Genomic DNA, 19,370 nt, shown 5'->3' with positions numbered 1-19,370 from the left:
GTTCTCCTAATAAGACATAAAAAGATGTACATAAATAAGACATAAAAAAGATGTGATTCTTATTTTCAGAATAAAATGCTTGATGTCTTGTTTATAATGATGGGTCCATAATAATTGAAAAGGAAACACAAATACTGAATGCTGTCATGATGGCATGCTATGGTAATTTTTGTGTACTCTTAGACAGTATAAATGTAGCTGCTTGTAAGTTTTTGAGAGCAATAGTAAAAAGTGAAGACAATGATGCAGAAGAGGACAGGTAAAACTGTGTCTCCTAGCTAATCACCTCTAGAAGCATGGCTTGATTTTACTAGAGTTCTTAATATTGAAATACACTGCATACCCAAAGGAATGATCTCCATCAAGTATTCTTATGTTGACAAAACAAAAATATTTCAAATTAATACTATCATACTCTTCTTCCCTATTACTGTCACAACCTTCCCATTATACTTATCTGCAGTAAATCCTAAAAGTGAATTGTGTTGCTGTAGGAAAACAATTTATCCAGTGATAATGTCCCATCAAACACAATTGGTTGGCAGCTTTTATGCTGTTATTTCAAGGACAGAAAGTTGCCTTATTCTCAATGTGAATGGCCTCCTGCCAGGTATTGTCTGAATGAGATGGAAAAACTACAAATTAGTATACTGTCTTCTTTATCTCTCTGTTCTGACATGGTTAGGAATAGATGTGGAAAGCAGGCATAGCAGGAAGGAGAGGTAGTAGGAATGAGCGTGGGATGCAATTCAACAGAAATCTGATGAGACTGGGTGATGCAAGGGATAGGAAGACTGGACATGGAACCATTTAGACTGATTAATTGGGTCTGTAGTCATCAAATATAATTGCCAAGAGATGACTGTTCCTTGAGTTATGTGAAAGAAGCTGGTATACTTGCTAACCTCTTATATTGTACAAGTAATTCTCAGAAGTCTTAAAAACAATGATGAAAAACAATGATGAAACTGGCAGTAAAGTAAGATAAAAATAAAATGTTTTTGGAGAATAACTTAAGTTTTTATAACTGGGTTAATTGAAATCACCTTTAAGATGAGTGGCTGATTCTACTGCTTAGGGGAAGGAAGAAATTGAAATTTATCTATGATAAAAAAAAAAAAAAAAATCTTAATTTTGATGAGCAAATTAATGAATGGAAAAAGCCCATACAACTTTTGCAGCATACTAGATCATGGAGTAGTATCAATACCACAATAAGTATCAGGGAATGAATCAGGTATACCTCAGGATCCTTTAAACATTCTACAGACACTTTCTATTTGTAATGCAAGCCATCTTCTGCCTATAGCATAGTGCAGTAGGGGTGGATTAGAGGGCATAAATCAATCTCTGCCTGAAATGTTAGAAAGCTGCTTCTGTAGACAACCAGGGCAACTTTTCAAGGAGACTATGTTCTGCTCCCATTTTCAATGGCTACTGAACACAAAAAGCTAAAATGTCTGACCACAAAACAAGAAATGTTTATTCTCTCCCTCGTATTTATAACTTTAACATTAAATAATAAATAATAATAATAATAAATCTATCTGAATAACTCCACAGAAGAGTTTCTGTGTGCTGTCATAGATACTTAATGGGTTATTCTGGTGTGCACAGCAAAATACTGAGGTTTATCTCAGTATCTGCTGGCAGCTGATAACCTGTGACAGAAGCATTCTAATCATGGCAGTAATTCAAATAAACAAATCCTAAATGCATGTAAAATATCTTCTTTGTCATCCCCTGCTTGTAAAAATAACCAGCAATCCAGCTTCTGTAAATGTGTCTGTACTGTTATAGAGCATAATGGTAAAAAAAATTGAAATAAATTGTAGTTTTTCAGTAACTGTATTTTTCAAGCTTACATTGTATTTCTGTTGTTCCATAAACTGAAATACTTTTCAGTATCTTTCATCAGTCTACTACATTATCCAACTTGCTAGTCTTAGTAACAAATATTGATTTATTTGTGATCATTTGTTGAAACTGAGGACCATTAATTAATAAATTAAGTGTTAAACTTCCAGGCTCATGTGCCTACTTGTAAATCTACTCATGCACATATGTCATGATTTATTATAACTTGTAAAGTTTAAAGTCAATGTGTAAAATGGATGTAACAAATTGGAATATCTCTAAATAATAACTGGTTGAAAGCACAGTCTGTGAGAGAATGGTTGAAGATATTTATTTCTGCAGTGAATTTAATGCAGTGAATTTCTGGCTCACCAGAAGGTGCCAGTCTTGGTCCATAAAACCGAGAATCTTGTAATTGCATTTCAGTAAATTCTATGATACTCATTTCAGTGGAAACTAAAAGCACAGAGTTCTGGTGTCAAAGAAGGCAAATAATGAACTCTCAGGGTAGAACACAAAATTCAAGAACAAATACAACACTCCACAATTAATCTAGAAACAAGATTAAAGATGCCTTGTAGCTTTTTAAATTGATGCAAAAATAATATTGTCCCCATGAAGAAAAGATGGGGCAAATGGTAACTTGTAGGCTGCACTTACAGAAGATATTTCTCTCTTCAGCATGTCCTCTCCCTCCCTCCCTCATTTCCTTCCTCCTTCCCTCCCTCCCTCCCTTCCTTCCTCCCTCCCTCCCTCCCTCCCTCCCTCCCTGCCTTCCTTCCTTCCTTCCTTCCTTCCTTCCTTCCTTCCTTCCTTCCTTCCTTCTTCCATCATGTTTTGATTCATGTGGAATAAGCATGGATCACTACAGCTAAGAAGATTTAGTGAAGTGCTGAGTTGCAATTGATTTTAGCTCTTGAATATGTTACTAAAGACAGACATCCAACTTTCCACAGCATTATATGTAAAGTGACTTTTCTTCCTTTTCCTTTTTTTTTCCTTTTTTTTTCCTTTTTTTTTTTTTAATTAGATCAAAGAACAAATGTTGAGTTCATATCTATAAAATTGTTTAAAGGTAGGGTGAACTAATTTTAAACAATACTCTATGTTTATTAGCAGGTGCTTGTCCAGCCACACAAATAAATAGCACAGGAGGTTCTGGCTCAGTATGAGGGGGCACTTTACTGTGTCACAGGTTGCCCAGAGAGGTTGTGGAGATATTCAAGACCTGCCTGGATGCCATCCTGCGCAACATGCTCTAGGTGATCTTGCTCAGCAGGGGGTTGGACTAGATGATCTTCAGAGGGCCCTTCCAACCCCACACATTCTGTGATTCTGTGAAGAGTCACAATGTCACACTCTCATATACCACTTTTATACTTACATGCCCGAACAGTATTCGTAACATTTTAGTCGTATAGCTTCAAGAGCAATTGTTCACTATACCAGCCTATATTCTACTCTCAGACTTTATCTTTGTTAAAATGTTTTTTCCTCTCCATGCATCAGCAGAAAGCTGTCTGCTTATTGCCTGAATCACTAAGCTTTGCAGTGCTACTTCAGTCTAAGTGCTCTGCTACCTTAGTGAAGCATGCAGTGAAAATACCTAGATACACATACAGATGCCTGAAATTTCCTGTGGTTTGGAGTCTATCATGTAGGCTGCCATAGTGTCTGACAAAGGCAGTGAATTGCAGCATGGAGTAACAGCTTCATCATGAATTTATTCCAGTAATTAGACTATCACAGCCACCACATGTCATTTCCCTGATTAAGAAACAGGAGAACAAGAAGCTGTGAAGAGAAGAGAAAAGTACATTCAGTTTGTTTTCTCAGAAACATTGAATAAACCATAACAAAATATATCCATTTCTATATCCTTGCAGTTAAAGAAATAAGATGCTGTGAAAATAGCTGATAATGATTAAAAGAAAAAAACCACCCCTACCAAAAATCAAAACAAAACACAAAAGACAAACAAGTAAACAAAAACAAAGAAACAAACAAACAAAAAACACAAATCTAAAATATATATCTGAATGCTCATGAACAGAAAGCTTGAGCTGGAGAAAGCTTGTTTAATTTGAGAATACAATGTTACAGAAAGCAGTATATTTTTTCCTAGACCTTTCTGAAATCAAGTGGTTAAATACTAAACATCCTGGGTCAGGTCATTTCACAACTTTGATGCGAGAGATCTGAAGAGCAGCAGGTGGCACCTTGCTTTGTTAGTGCTGAACTAATGGCCTCAGCATGGTATCAGGGGATGTAGAATGACTTGAGGAGCCTTCTTTCAAATAAGATGTAAAACTGAAGTCCTCAGTAATTAGCTTTCTAAAAGGATCTTAAGAATGACCTAAACAAATTGCTTCCTGAGTTGTCCCTTGATTTCTTATGTTAATGCACAGGTATATCTAAGCAAACCCCTGGGTGTGTTTGTTGGTTTACCACTAATAACTTCTGACAAATACCAGCTGGCAAATTTTGATTAAATTTGACAGAACAGTAAGGTTCTCAAAATCCCCATGTATTTCATGTTACTGGGTGTCCAGGTAAGGAGGAGAGACCCCCATCAAAACCTGAGCAAAGCTAAATCACAGGAAAAAAAAAAAAAAAAAAAAGCCTTTTGCTCTTACTAGACACCAGAGAATCAATTTTTCAGACAACAGCTCCTTCCTGCACAGTTGCTCCAATGTCAATAATGCATGTCTTCTCACTGAAGCTTTTCCTGCGGTTGAGGTAGTCATAACTGTTCTTGTTTCTGCAGAATCTCTGATACCTAATGAGAAGTGAATTTCAACAGCAGCCTTATTAAAATTCACTTATAAAATAAATTAACCACGAGACACAAATCCATAGGAACCTAAGCTTCATTAATTCCACTTCCAATAGAACTGTTTGTTTGCTTACCATGAGTTCCCTGCAGTTTCAACTGTACATAGCTTTTTCGCTTTTTTTTTTTTTCTTCTTTCTGGAGCTTTGGTATATTTAATCAAAGGTTATACAGCTCCTGTAAATTCTGCAGAAGTAAAGGGTCTGCACGTTGGTATTTTGTTTTGCTACTTACATTGATTTCAATGGGACAATACAGGCAGGAAAACACTACTCAATGTCTAAATAGGGGTGGGATTAAACTCACCACGCTTTGTGAATTTACACTTTAGACATCCACATCTGAGCTAATTATCTAAACTCCCTTTACAGTCAGAGGACAGAAACAGGCACTTCCAAAGTGTGATTCATCTCCTCCCAAGGTTGACATCTAAAACAGGACAGATGAATCACCTTCTGGAAGTACTCTTTACTCTCCTCTGACTATGAAGGGAGTTTAGACCACTATCTCACATATAGATATCTGCTGTAGCAGAAGCCTAGAATTAGGTGAAGTGGCAGAATTTTGCACATCTAACCCTGCTCTGAATTATGTCTTTACTACCAGGGAGTCCTTAAACAGAATAATCCTTAGGGATCTTAAAAAGTACTTAGCTCTTATAGCTACTTTTTGAGAGAAGGTTAACTGTAAACATTCATGATTAAAGAAACAGCACTGTTTTATCTTAAAATGCTAATTATTTCTTCTACATGTAATGCATGATCCATCATGGTATCTCCTATCTGAAGGAATAATTATTTAGTTGGAGTTTGGACCCCAAATACAAGTTCTGTCTCTAAAGAAGAATAGAGACCTCCATATACATAGCTTCCTAAGCATTATTTTCAGTCTTTCTAACAAAGCACTAAGAAGTATTACTAAATCGTACTGGAAGTCAGAGAAACAATCCATTTCAATGTGCTAGAGTTCCAGTAAAAATTTTAAACCCATCTTCCATTTAACTGTCTAAGACCCCATTTTACATCAGTAAGCAGGCAGATGGCTCTGTTCTTTCTGCTACAGCATTAATTTTGTTTTTATCTGATGCTGAAATATTATTTTTCCTCCAAAAAGCTTAATTAATGCTATGCATTGCATATACTTAAAAGTCTACTCACTAGTGCATTTTTTTTTCCAGTGGTTATCTTTGATTTACTCATCTTTTATACATTTAGGTTTACATTTACTTTTGATTTCTCTTATAATTTACTGAGCATGCACCAGCATTACAGAAATTCTAATATGATGAGGATAATTTGTTCAAAATCTCCAGGAACACTGTGTAAACAATGTGGAGGGTATAATGGGCTCAGGGAGTATCAGTCTTGCAATAAAGTGACAAGTAGTTGACATTATGTTTACACAGGTTGTTTTTCTTTCTTTCTTTTTCCTTGCTAAGCATAACATAGAAAGGGATGTGAATGTGGTCAGAACTTACACCTCTTAAAACATTTTGCACCATACAGCATAATTCGTGCCAGAATCATGCATCACTAAATTTTTGGTCTCATATGACCAATGAAACAGGAATATTTTTTACAGCAATCTTCATCTACTTGAACACAGAAATCCCTGAATCCCCTTCTTTCAACCTGACAGATTCCTGCAGACTGAGAGTGTTTATGTAGGCAGGAAACAAAAACTGTCTTATATGAAAGAAAAACAAAACCAACCAGCCAAAACAACAACAACAACAACAACCAAACAAACAACAAAACAGCAAAACACTGAGCATGATTCTTTACATGTGAGCAGACAGAAAAAAATGTCAAATACATAAGTGTACGGCAACAGTAGAGGCTGTTTCTGCTGTAGCTCTACCTTATTTACTCTCCATGGGGCATTAAGTAGAGAATATAGATCTTTCTTTTATGAGTTTGAACATTTTAATAGTGGTGCAGAGGCCAAGGTCTGGGTTGCTGTGAGTCTTTGGTGCTATTGTCTTATTACATACAGATCCAAATTCTGTCATCAGGCTTGCTAGAGACATACCCTATTCTTTGGCAAGCAATTGCATGAGTCATATCTGCTCATTAGTACCTGGAGATTTCATAGAGGTGATACTCTTATTCTTTGAGGTGGAGGATGTCTGATTCATTGCATACACCTAAGACATTGTTACAGAAAAGAAAAGAGCCTGAAATTTTCCTTCTGACTGACACCTTCGCTCTTTCTCACCCCATATGTCAGATTTATGTAAAATTTTTAGTAGCTGGCAAATCCCAAAGCCCAATAGAAGTGAGGTTGCTGCAGTTGCTGCAGTATGTAGGTCTGGTCGGCAGCAAGTCTGAGCATGTGTTCCCTAATGGCACACACACATGGAGTACATATATGGATGTACACACAGATGGCAGACAGAAAACACAGCACTCACATGAGCAAACAGTGCCAGTGGCCTGATCCTTCTCTTCTCTCTGGCTGAGCAGGATGGAGGTCCCTTGGTGGAAAAGAATGTACACACTTGTGCTAGGATAGGATCCTTCCAGCAGCTGGACACTCAGCTTGCCCAGCGGGGATTACCTGCCCCTCACTACCTGCTGCATGTGTGCACACGCACACAAATGGACTCTCAACCAACCTCCAGGAGCTGGTTGGACCTCCTGGCCTCTCCAGTAACCAACAAAGTAATTTCTTTACCATGAGGGTGGTGAAGCACTAGAACAGGTTTTCTAGAGATGTGGCAGATGACTCATGCCTGTCAGTGCTCATGAGGCACCTAAATAATGCCCTTAATAATATGCTTTAACTTTTGGTTTGCCCTGAAATGGTCAGGCATTTGGACTTGATGATCCTTGAACGTCCCTTCCAACTGAACTATTCTATTTTTTTACTCTATTCTACTCTAACAGTATATATATATATATATACTCAAGCTAAGATGCGGCATTTTTAAAAATAAATTCAGATAGAAACAATGTCACAGAGCTGTCAGGATAGGATTTATTTTCATTTCTCCTTCTATTTTGTTCATCATCTTTTCTGTGGTTGATAAATATAGCAAAGCCACTAAGGTAAAGGGCAACATTTCAAAGAATAAAGACAAGAAGATATAAGACACTAAGATACTCCAGTCACCCAAAGGAAAGGTGTCAACATGCACTTAAGGTGTGCTGTACTTAGGGTTGTAGATGCCACACCTTCACTGTGATTCATACACTTCCAGCTGTATGGGACCTTTTGCATGATTACTGCTCTCACCTCTTTCACATTTCCTGCAATGGCTGGGTTCATACTGTATAAAATGTTAGTGTTAGACACTGATGAAGGATACTTTCCAAACTACTGAACAGACAGCCTTTAACAGCAGTATGGGCAGCATCTCTGAAAGTCATGTGAGATCCAAAGCTGTGATTACAGATTGACAAATCTTTTGAAGTAGATGCATGTCACGTAAGTATTTTCATCTAACTCCAGGTAGATACAAATTACACTTTAGGAGAAAAATGACCAGTCCTGGTACCCTGATAATGAAAGAGAAAAATAGAGAATTACAAAGCAAGGGAAAAGACTGACCTTTGCATGAAGCACTGAGTTGAAGGTCTGTGGCACTCACTGCTCAACCTGCATTCTGGCCTTGGAGGAGGTTAACACAGATGGATTTTATGCTCAGTTCAGTTCTGAATGTTTGAGATCAAAGGAATACTCCACTGAACTGAGCTAATCAAAGAAAACAAAAATAGAAAATTCTAAATAAAATCAAATAGGAGGTAACTAACCTATCAATTTCCACGACTTTTTTTTTTTTTTTTTGGAAGCTCTTCTGCATACCACCACAACTGTTCAATTACAAAATAATCTGATAATAATCTAATAATTAGAAACATTCAGTGACAGTCCACTGGCATGCATCTGCTGGCATGTATCCTAGGAGAGGTTAGATACATCTATTTTGAGGATGGTGGCTTTACATTCAATTTGAAGAGTAGTTTAGGTTGTCAGAATATATCCCATAATTGCAATGCTTCTCTAAGATCAGAATCATTGGTAAGACACTAAGATCCACACTGCAATGACATGTACTTAAATCACTGCATGTTTTTAAACACGCAATAGCTCACATAGAATTGTTCGAATGCTACACATTCATTAGTAGCTGCTAATGATAGCAATAAAAATTATACCGATAGAAAATACAGACCTTAAAGTTAACAGAAACTTAACATGGGAAATTCATACATTGCAGGTATTGGTGGACTGGAATGTACACAGCGATGTCTGACTGGGAGACACCCAGTCACACATACATGCAAAGTACTAGGTTACTGGTGGAGATTTTCTTTCTGCTGATTGCTCGCCTTTTCCTCTGTTACAAATGCCATGCTCCCAGCTGCATTTCATTTCAGGTGCCATGTGAAGAAACATGAGGTGGATGCCCAGCAAACCTCCTCCTTAATTTGAGAATTGACTAGTCTGCAAGCTGTGAACACAGCTAGATGTTCAGCTACCTCTTTCTCTCATTAAATTCCCCTGAATTTAGAACCGTATACTTCTTTTACATGTTTTCTCTATTTAAATCAACTTGATGCTCTGTGCTGAGAAACTAGCAAAGTCTCTTTTAGGCCCGCACTTATAGACTAAGCATAATTGTGTCTTTCAAAAAACTACATCTAATGCATTTGGCTGAATGTAATGAGTACCTTTTAAAGGTATAAAGAGCACATTTTATGAATGCTGAGCCCCTTTGCTCTGCTTGTACTCTTCTAATTTAATTTGTTTAGATACCTGGAAACCTCTGGAGAAATGAATCTAACTAAACATTGTTTCATTGTAAAATTGCAGTCCTTTTGGAGCACAAAAAGCATCTTGAACTAGCTAAAGTTCACCTTAATGTGACCGTAGTAATTGCAGGAATTGCAGGACACACATTTATTGAAGTTGTTGAATGTATTTATGCTTCAGACGTGTTCTTTGATATGACATAGACTTTTTAATTTTTGCATTATAATAACAAATTATTATTGCATTTGTGGTTTATTCTCTTTGTCTAAATTTTACAGTAAAACTCACACCTTGGGAGTGAGCAAATAATTGGCAAACCAAAGATGGATGGGTCCTGACTCTTTTTTTCTGAGATAACCTGAACTCCCTTGTTTAGCACGAATCACAACACTGCATGTACAAGGTATGGAGGACTGGGGCTCAGTAGCTCTTAGCAGCAAAATAAGGCACCAAAAATTTGGGTCAGTTCCAGTGTTTTTTTTTTTTTTTTTTTTTTTTTTTTAAATCGCTGTATAAGTGAGTGTTCTTACCACTTATTTTATTGTAAGTTTTTGTGCTGTAACTTGGATAATGGACAAAAGCAATTTTGATATGTGCCATGTAGCATTCTGTCTAATGTGACTCATTAGTCTACTGTGCAGAGCAATGATGGCTCAACCAGGTTGATATTTTTAAAGCTAATGAACCACTGATTAGTATTAGTATGACTGAAGCTAACAAGATATGCTCTGTTGCAGTGATTTATTGTGATGAATTAATTAACTTGGACCAAAATTGCTTCTTCAGTGCAGTATGTGCCCTTCCTACTAGCTTCATAACACTGTCTGCTGAATATATGGACTGAATGTGAAGCTTTACCAATGGTATGCTGTTGTTCAAATGCTACTCTGTGAAGCTGTTAATACATTACTTTATATGCAAAAGTGAATTAAAAAAACTAGAAGGTGAAAACTGGTGACAGGTTTCTGTGTGCATGAAATGTGGAAGGACTAGAGAAAATATATTTCCCTTAAGGTATCTCTAAGGAAATTATGTATGTTTTTCAATACTAATGAATAGAGACAACTTTTAACTTTCTCTTCCTTCAGAAGTGCTCTTTTAGGAATTGTAGCTATTTAACCATTAATACTTTGAGCATTAGTGTTGTGCTTTCCTCGGTTCCATTGGGCAAATCTGATCCATTCATGTCATACTCTTTTATGCTGACCTGTACAAGTCAGGTCTGGGTACTACTGCAGTGCTGAAGATTTTGCATGCATTTCCCTTCCTCTTTCCCTTCCCTTTCCTGTTGTTGATAGAAGTACAAATATTTTATTCCCAAATTACCATTGCATTATTTCAATGTATATGTAAGCAGTGTATAAGTTAAAAATACTAAGGATACAAATAATATAGATGTGCAGCAGTGGGAATTAAAAAAATATATTTGGAAAGGGAAGGGCTACTATAAATTTTATCTGTTGAACTCTTTTGGATTATTTTTTTCCAGGAAGGGATACCCCCGGTTTCATAGTTCAAAGATAATATTTTATATTCCAAGTATATTTCTGAAAAGATCTCTAAACTGATGTTCATGTTATTACTAGTTTGATTAAACCATTCTTCTTGCATGTCATTCTGAGGATAACACCAAAATATCACAAAAATATTAAATTTCATTAGATATTTGATGGGTAAGTATTTGTTACAGAACTTTGCCCAACTTTCTGATTTCCTGTACTTTATTATTCATTTTACTGCAGTATTTTTAAAATTGCATTTACTCTAGCTATGATACTAGAGAATATATTATCATGAACTACTCAGTAGTAAGCATCTGATTAAAGTGGTTCCATTTCTGTCTCTTCTGATTCTAAGATTAACGGGAACATTATGGATGATTGATTATGGTATTTTTCAAAGAGAACTTGACAGCATCTGGATGAAATTTGATGCCCTTAATTCAAAGCCATTCTGTGCAACTGCAGAATTTTTCTACAGTAAATATTGTAAGGGATTATTTTATCAAAATAATTTCTTTTAATTTTATTTTGAGTTTAAGAGTATTTTCTTGCTTCAGTTCTTGGGCTATAGTTCTGCAAAAACTGATACAAATCTAAGCTCTTATTAAATAATTTTCTGATTATCATGGTTTAGAGAACAGCTTAAGAAGGTGCCTAACACACACACAAATATGAATTTAGCAGATATAGGAGACTTTCAACAGTTTCATTAAAAAAAATGGAGAACTTTAAAATCAAATGTCATGTTTCTAGGAGCACAATGTTTGAATGTTCATAACTGTAAAGGCTGAGATTTTATTCTATGAAGTTTTACTTTCCTTACTTCCACTCAGTTAATGACAGATCAAGATATATTAAGCACACACATTTCTATCCTTCAAAATATAACTACCTCAGAACAAAAGTTAAAAGTAAATACTCATATATACACAAACCTCCATACACTCTCTCTTTATCCAGAAAATTAACAGAATCATTCTAAGCAATTTGTGCGCTGCAATGGGGAAGAAAATGAAACAAAAATCTCTTGGCATGCATTACATGCAACAAGGTGTGACACAAAACATCATTTGGTGGATATGTCCCATGACTTTGAACAACAGTGGGACTGGAAGAATGCCCCAACCAGTGCAGTGTCTTGTTGACAATCAGCCATTTTTAGATAATTGTAACAGAGGCTTGATTTTACCCAGGCCTTTCAATGAGAAAAAAATAAATAAGTGATCAATTTCATTGAATGTAGACACAGCCACAAAATGCAAAGAAGCTAATTTTTTCTTGATGTTCTTTAATTAAATATTAATCTTATTACTTTATTCAGTGAAAAGTCAGTGAGCATATGTTGCTTAAGCTTTTGTAATACAATTTAACTTAATTCCTTCCCTCCTCCCTTTTTTTAAGATCAATCGTTAGGATATTTTTCTTCCATGTAAAATGTTGCACTTCAAATGGGATTATGTTAATTAAATTTACAATGCAGAAAACAAAATTAATAAGACTGCCAGGAAGCCTACAATAACTTCTTTTCTTTTTAATTCCCTCCCCCTCCCAAAACCACTTTAATGTTTTCCATTTTATCCTTAATAAGTCCTCCTCTGAATTGTTTCCAAGATCTTTGGCATTTTATTTGCGTGACAAAAATTAGCAAAACAATCACTATTGCTTTGTACCAAAAGCCTGATCATTAATGTATCTAATTAGGCTGAGCTTACTATGTTACTGTGCAAATTTATCCCCTAAAGCTTTTTGAGATCCACAGCCTCACTTTACAATTCAGTTGAACTAAGGAGGATAGAAGACGGCACACAAAGGTCAGATATCTGAATACATAAATAATTACAGTTCCTTGGTGTACTGGGCCTGGCAGGAATAGAGTTAACTTTCCTCATAGCAACCCATATAGCGTTGTGCTTTGCATTTGTGGCTAAAAAGGCTGATGGCACAGCAGTGTTTTGGCTATTGCTGAGCACTGCTCACACAGTGTCAAGGCTGTATTTCCAGGCCCTGTGCCAAAGGCCAGTAGGCCTTGGGGGGAGACGCAGCCAGGAGAGCTGACCCCAGTGACCAAAGGGATTGTCTTATTGTGTGATGTCCTGCTCAGCAATAAAAGCTGAGGGAAAGGATGAAGTGGGTGCATTCTTGGTTATGGCATTTACCTTCCAAAGCAACCACTTCACATGCTGAGGCCCTGAGTTCCAGGGAAGTAGTCAATGAAGTTCTTGTTTTTGCTTGCCTTCATGGATTCATGGAATGGTTGAAACTGGAAGACTTCTGGAAGTCATTTGGTGTGACCCTCCTCTTCCAGCAGGGCCATCATGCAGGTTACCCAGGACTTTTTAAGCTTCTGGAGACCTCCAGGAAGGGAGACTCCACAACCTCTCTGGGCACCCTGTGCTAGTGCTCTGTCACCCACACACTAAAGAAGTGGTTTTGGATGTTCAAGCTCTTGTTTTCCAGTTTGTGCCCATTGCATCTTTTCCTGCATTGCTTCCTCATGCAGCTTTTGTTTTTCTTATTAAGCTGTCTTTATCTTGGCCCATAAGGTTTTCCGTGTTATTTTCAGCCCTCGTGCTTTTGAGGAAGGGGAGTGAGGGGAGGAAGTGGGAGTGAGGGAAGGCTGGGTGGGCATCTGGATGATAGACAAGGTCAATATATGACTCTTGGATATAAAGAGTTTCCTCAGAAAATAGCCCCAAGTCTTTACAAAGTCTGCCAAAATACATGAACTGAGTGAATATGCCTTTTGTCTGTTTCAGGATAGAATACCAACTTCCAAATAAAAGAATAATAAAGCAAAATTAACAAGTTAGCAAGCTTGTTGACTTAAGGAGTAAAAATTAATCTTTACATGAATTTCCATAAATAAGCAATTTCACTGGAGATTTCAGTAGATGTGTCTGCTCAAAACCAATCATTAAAATAAAGCAAAGGAAGCTGGAATTTGATTACATCATGCTTCAGTAAAAGTGAAGAATTTCATCAGATTTATATTGTAGCATAAGCTTGATCATGTAAAGAGATAGAAAAAGCTCTGAATGAGATTAGGTTTGTGATCTGTACAAGTGTCAAGTTAATTTTAAAACAAAACCAATCTGGGATAAATTTGTCTCTAAGCTAATAGGATTACAAAAATAATTGTTATGGATGTCTGTGCCTTAAATTAAAGAACCACAGCAGATTTTGTTTAAAGATTTTCAATTAAAAAAAAAAAAGTCAGTCTTTTATTTTTTCCTTAAAAGAATGAAGAGAGAAATGTAGTTAAACATAATGTGGGCTTATTTTATTTATTTTTTTTGTGCAACCTGATTAAAACATGAACTTTACCAGTACTGCAGAAAGCTTCTCTCTCTCTCTCTTTTTAACAGAGGAATAATTGAAATCAGCTTCTTTTCTTTATGAAGCTTTGAGGAATCTGCACATTCTGAAAGTGTAATCAAATCATTATAGATGGGGCTTGCTCTTCTTTTGTTCCCGTATTATAATATCAGAGGCAATGTCAGCCAAAAGGTGTGCTTCACCCTTTTCAGTGGTGAATCAGCTAGCTGGTGTCTTAGATACAAGAAAACAATATGATAAGATGTAGCAATTTTTGCATAAGACTGCCAAATCAGTGTTAGCCCTTCAAACAACAACAACAACAACAAACAACAAAACAAATAAAAAAGCCTGATTCCATCTTCACCCCCCTGCTTTATTTTAAAAAGCAGCAGAAACTCTACATACCAGAGTGCTATAATCCAAGATAATCTAACTAACCTTCATTAAAATGGTCTTTTATATGTTATGCTATTGTCATGAATAAATCACAAGCACTATCAAAAATCTGAAAGAAACGATCTTTGAAAAATTAAAATATATTCAGTTCATTGAAATACTGAGCACACTTTATGTGGAGAAGGGTGTTTGCCTTTCAATAGACTGACTATTAATATGTGGCACTTCAAAAGGCAGAGAGCAGTGCTTGTGAGGCTGCCTACAATACAGTTATTAACGACCAACATTTTACAGACAGGCAAAATGGTTTCAGCAGCCTTTGTGCTGCTTTCTGCCTCTCATGCCTTGGGGCAGTGTAGGCATGGATAAGTTTTCTTGACCAGTGTCTGATGTATTCAGCTCTCCTAAAAGACCAAACATGGCATAAATTACAGAGTAAACATTTCAGTATACTTAGGAACGTGGAACTGAAAAGGGCTTCTAGTCTGTTCCTTTGATTTTGCTGGTATTACCACAGATATACTGAGAAACTACAAACTGATAACTTGCTAGAACATTTCATCCTGTTGCCTTTGGGCTAGAACTGTTTCTGTATATTTCACATGCAGCTAAGCACCTTTCTGCAGCAATTTTGAACTAGCACATTTAGCTGAGATGTTTTCCTAGCACAATCAAATACTGCTTCTATCGTGTACAACCATTAGGCAGGGCACTCCAAATTCACTGTTTTTTTCACAAGGTTTGAAACAAAACAGACAAATCCTCCACAATTGTTGAAGGAATTCAGAATGTGAAAATTACTAGTCTGACCTCAAACAGGTCTAAGCTTGCGTGTTTTTCCTAGATGTAGTGAGTCACCAGCTGTATCATTTTCTGCCATTATTCAATCCTTAGTTTCCACAATTTTTTGTAAAGGACTGAATCAGACACTTTGGTTTCTGTTGCCACCACAGCTCATCTCTTTTCCATTCTCCAATCCTAAAAACTTAGCAACTCTAATTTTAGTTTCAAGGTCTAGTGATATTTTGTTTTTCAAAGCACATTATCTTGAAAGTGTGGCATATTTTCATTTTCCTTATTTATTCTGGGAATGTGTTTCAACAAATTCTTGTTTGTTGAAGTAGTTCCTAATTTGGTACTGAGATGGTAAACTCTGCCCCAAAGCACCAGTCACCCAGAATTTATTTATTTTTTTTCTTTTGCACGGAGTGTCCTTGCAAAATGATTGCGATGACGGCCAATATCAGCTTTAATGGGAAGTCAAGAAATATATATAAAACATATGTGTAGATATATATATTTAATATTTTATGATTGAAAAAGATATAGGTATAATAAAACTTGAAAGGGTATGCTTCAGTTTTGGTATATTCAGTGGACCTTGAACGTGTGCATTAGTGTTGTGTAAAACAGGACAGATCATTGGCTTCTAAACTACTCATACTACATTTCTTTACTAGAGAACTATAAGTTCTCTAATGAAATTTATGAACTCAGGAAACTTAGGTTTATTAAAATAGTGCCGCAAGCAATTACAAGCAATTATTGCAAACAACTGGAACAACAGAAGAACCTGTAGACATAATAGGGTTATTTCTTAAATAAGAGAGATAATAACAAATACAAAAAGCAAGATCTGATGGAAGAGTAAGAAAGCATACATAGAGGTAGAAGTTTTTAATTTTTTTTCCCACTATCCTAAGAATTTAATAAGGATATTTTCTTATTATGATGTCACACTGCGTTTAAAACTTACTTTTGCATATTGAATAAAAGTATGCCTTGAAAAATATGATATATTTGCTATTATTTTTGGTTTTAAAAAATTGGGATATTTTTAAAAGAAGGGAGTGCAAATTGAATCTTTATCATCTTTTTCATACAGCATACAGATTCATACTGTAAACTATACCACTGAAATAACAGTACTATTTTTTTAACTGCTTAGAACAAATTCCAAGAGTTAACAACATAAAAAACCGTAAACTTTTAGTACTATTTTTACTCTTTGCAATAACTCCCAGTGGGAGAGTAATATATTCTGCAAATGAACTTTTTTTGATCCAACCTCCAAAATCTTGCTTTTATTCATGAAAATACAGACTTGTACTATTATATAATATATTACATAATTAACATGTATATTTATAATAACTTATTATATGTGTTGGTCATCTACTACATGCCCTCATTAATATATTTTAACTTTTCATTAGCTCTGAAGTGGTCAGGCGGTTGGACTAGATGATCTATGAAGGTCTCTTTCAACTGAACTATTCTATTCTATTCTATTCTATTCTATTCTATTCTATTCTATTCTATTCTATTCTATTCTATTCTATTCTATTCTACTCTATTCTAATGATTATATATATGTTATTAAATATATTAGTCATTTCCTTGGCAAAAGGAACAGAACCCACTAACCAATTTGCATGTTAAGAATCTAGCTGGCTGAACAGCAGTATTTTTATAATGAATTGATCCACTTGAAAATTATAATTAAAAAAAAGGCTCAATATCGGCCAAAAGAATGCAGTAACAAACCATACTGTTTTGTTTAAGTCTTTACAGGACCAAAGGCGTAGTTTCTGTAAAAGAGGAAAATTCATCTTTGGGAAACGAAAAAAAACATGTGTCTTTTTTAGGTATTTCTATTTTTGGTAATAGTTTTCACAAAATGTAGAAGGTATAGAGATCAGGTGGTAAAATGACCTATTCGAATTTACACAGTCTTTGTTTACAGAACACGTAGTTCTGAGTTCAAATGCCATCAATATCCTATTAACTTATGTCCTGAAGCAAAATGAACTAAAATGTAGATTCAAATAACAATCATTAATCTGCAACATATTCTGTCTCTGTAAAAAAGTTGTTGTTTTTATTTTTTGTCTACTGTTGTGTAATAATCAGAAAAAGTGTGATGCTTCTGTGAGGTTTTTATTTTATTTTGATTTTTTTGGAATACCTTTTTTTTTTTTGCATATGTCAAACAACTGATAAAACTGTAAACTTTCATTTTAATAAGCAAAGTAAGTGTATTGAAGTGCAATTGATCTTTTCAAACAAATCTTTAATGCCTTTCCTCTCTGGTCATTTTATATTTCAGCTAGAAGGGAAAAGAAAAATACAAGATAAATAAAGATAAATGATACAAGATAAGCCATAAATGACAAATTGGTCTCTGCCATAACAAATCACGAACCTTCGTGTATAAAACTACCACTTCTTCCCAGAGTACCTAATCTGAATTTTAACATATTAGGCAGCTTTACATGATAATGAAAACACTATTTTTTACCATCCTGGAGTTTTCTGCTGCATTCTGCTGCATTCTGTTGTGAGTTTTAATGAGAAGACTGATGAATTAAAACTCTGAAACAAGAGAAGACAGAAAATAAAAAGTTCCAGGAGAATTACACAAGTCAGACCCAAAAGCCACAACTTATTCCCCCCCCCCCCCCCCACACACACACCTCCTCCCTCACATTCTGTTTATTGTAGCACACAGAATTTGTGAAATGGAGGTTCAGCACATGGTTAAAATAGTTATAGCTTTCAAACCATGAATAGCCAGGAAATGTCTCCAGGGAGTTACAAACCTCATTAAACTTCAGCTGGGATAAAATTTTTAAACTGACAGAAGTACCAATACCTGTGATACAATCAGGGTGTGCCTCAAGGATTTAACATAAATCATACAAACGTCATTAAAATTAAAGACACTCACAAGCCATTTGAACATGAAATAATTGCTCACAAAGATCAGTCTACAGCTACATTATTGCAGGTGCATGAGAAGTAGAAAACTATTATATGGCAAACACAAGAAGGTACAATGAAAACTCCTGGGGATATTTTATTATATATAAATATATATATATATATATATATATATTTTAATGTGATGCTGTTACTGAAAAGTGAAGGCAAGGAAGGGACAAAACCATAGATAGTCCTTCGATACCTGATGTGTCTGCCCTTCATCAAGGGCTGCATGCAGGCATAACTGATAATGTATGGCTGGAAGCTACTGAATACCAAAGACAATTCCTGTTGTTCTAAAAGTCTCACAAACACACATCACTGGGGGCTAGAATATTATTTCAGGGAAGTGAAGAATTAGCACATATTTGTCCAACTCTTGTATTTTCTCCAACACCTTCTCTTGTCCTGTCTCTGTCCCAAAGATAGGCTTTGGGACAGAGAGATGTATAATCTGGAATTACCATTCTTATCAAAACATGATGCTCTTCCAACTTTTAATAGCTCCAAGCAATACTTTCTCTTTGGAAAAAATAAAAAATATTCTCTACTAAAGGAATTTTTCTAGATCAAAACAAAACAAATAAGCCCACACCTACTACTTCTGTGACATTTCCACTTCAGGGTGGCGGATCTTTTAGGTAACGCTCTGCACTGCATTCTTTCATTCCTCTGATATTATTAAGTAATTTTGAGCTTTCCCAATGATCACAATATACACTCATCATTTGAAACAATCTGGCATTTTTTACGTTGAGAAGAATATTTCAGTCTCCCAGATATATGTATCTCTGGGTTTAGCTGTCTATAAGTACTCTCCAATACTTGAGCCATCTGCACCAACAAGGATGAAAACCAGATTGCTCCACAGTACAGCTGGCTAATACTTGCAATTGTTCAAATTGCATTGTGAAAATAGCTGTATCTCAGTGATCAGCAGC

At 35.6% G+C, this 19,370-nt stretch overlaps 1 long non-coding RNA gene across 2 annotated transcripts in view; it reads right to left on the bottom strand.

Moving 5' to 3' along the window:
• Positions 1-2,648: 2,648 nt before the first annotated feature.
• The window catches only part of LOC140001821 (uncharacterized), a 35,200-nt gene continuing 18,478 nt past the window's right edge, over positions 2,649-19,370 (bottom strand). The window contains exons 2-4 of one of the 2 annotated variants that reach the window (XR_011807371.1): positions 17,966-18,039; positions 4,494-4,636; positions 2,649-3,651 (exon numbers count right to left, since the gene is read on the bottom strand). This is a non-coding gene — a long non-coding RNA (uncharacterized lncRNA). Of the gene's footprint in view, positions 3,652-4,493; positions 4,637-7,103; positions 7,488-17,965; positions 18,040-19,370 lie in introns of those variants that run through there. The other variant, XR_011807372.1, reaches the window with a different exon arrangement.

Source organism: Anas platyrhynchos, chromosome 2 (assembly GCF_047663525.1).
Source record: "Anas platyrhynchos isolate ZD024472 breed Pekin duck chromosome 2, IASCAAS_PekinDuck_T2T, whole genome shotgun sequence".
NCBI lineage: Eukaryota > Metazoa > Chordata > Aves > Anseriformes > Anatidae > Anas > Anas platyrhynchos.
Note: the sequence above shows the minus strand (reverse complement) of the source record. Positions and strands in the feature narration are given on the sequence as shown.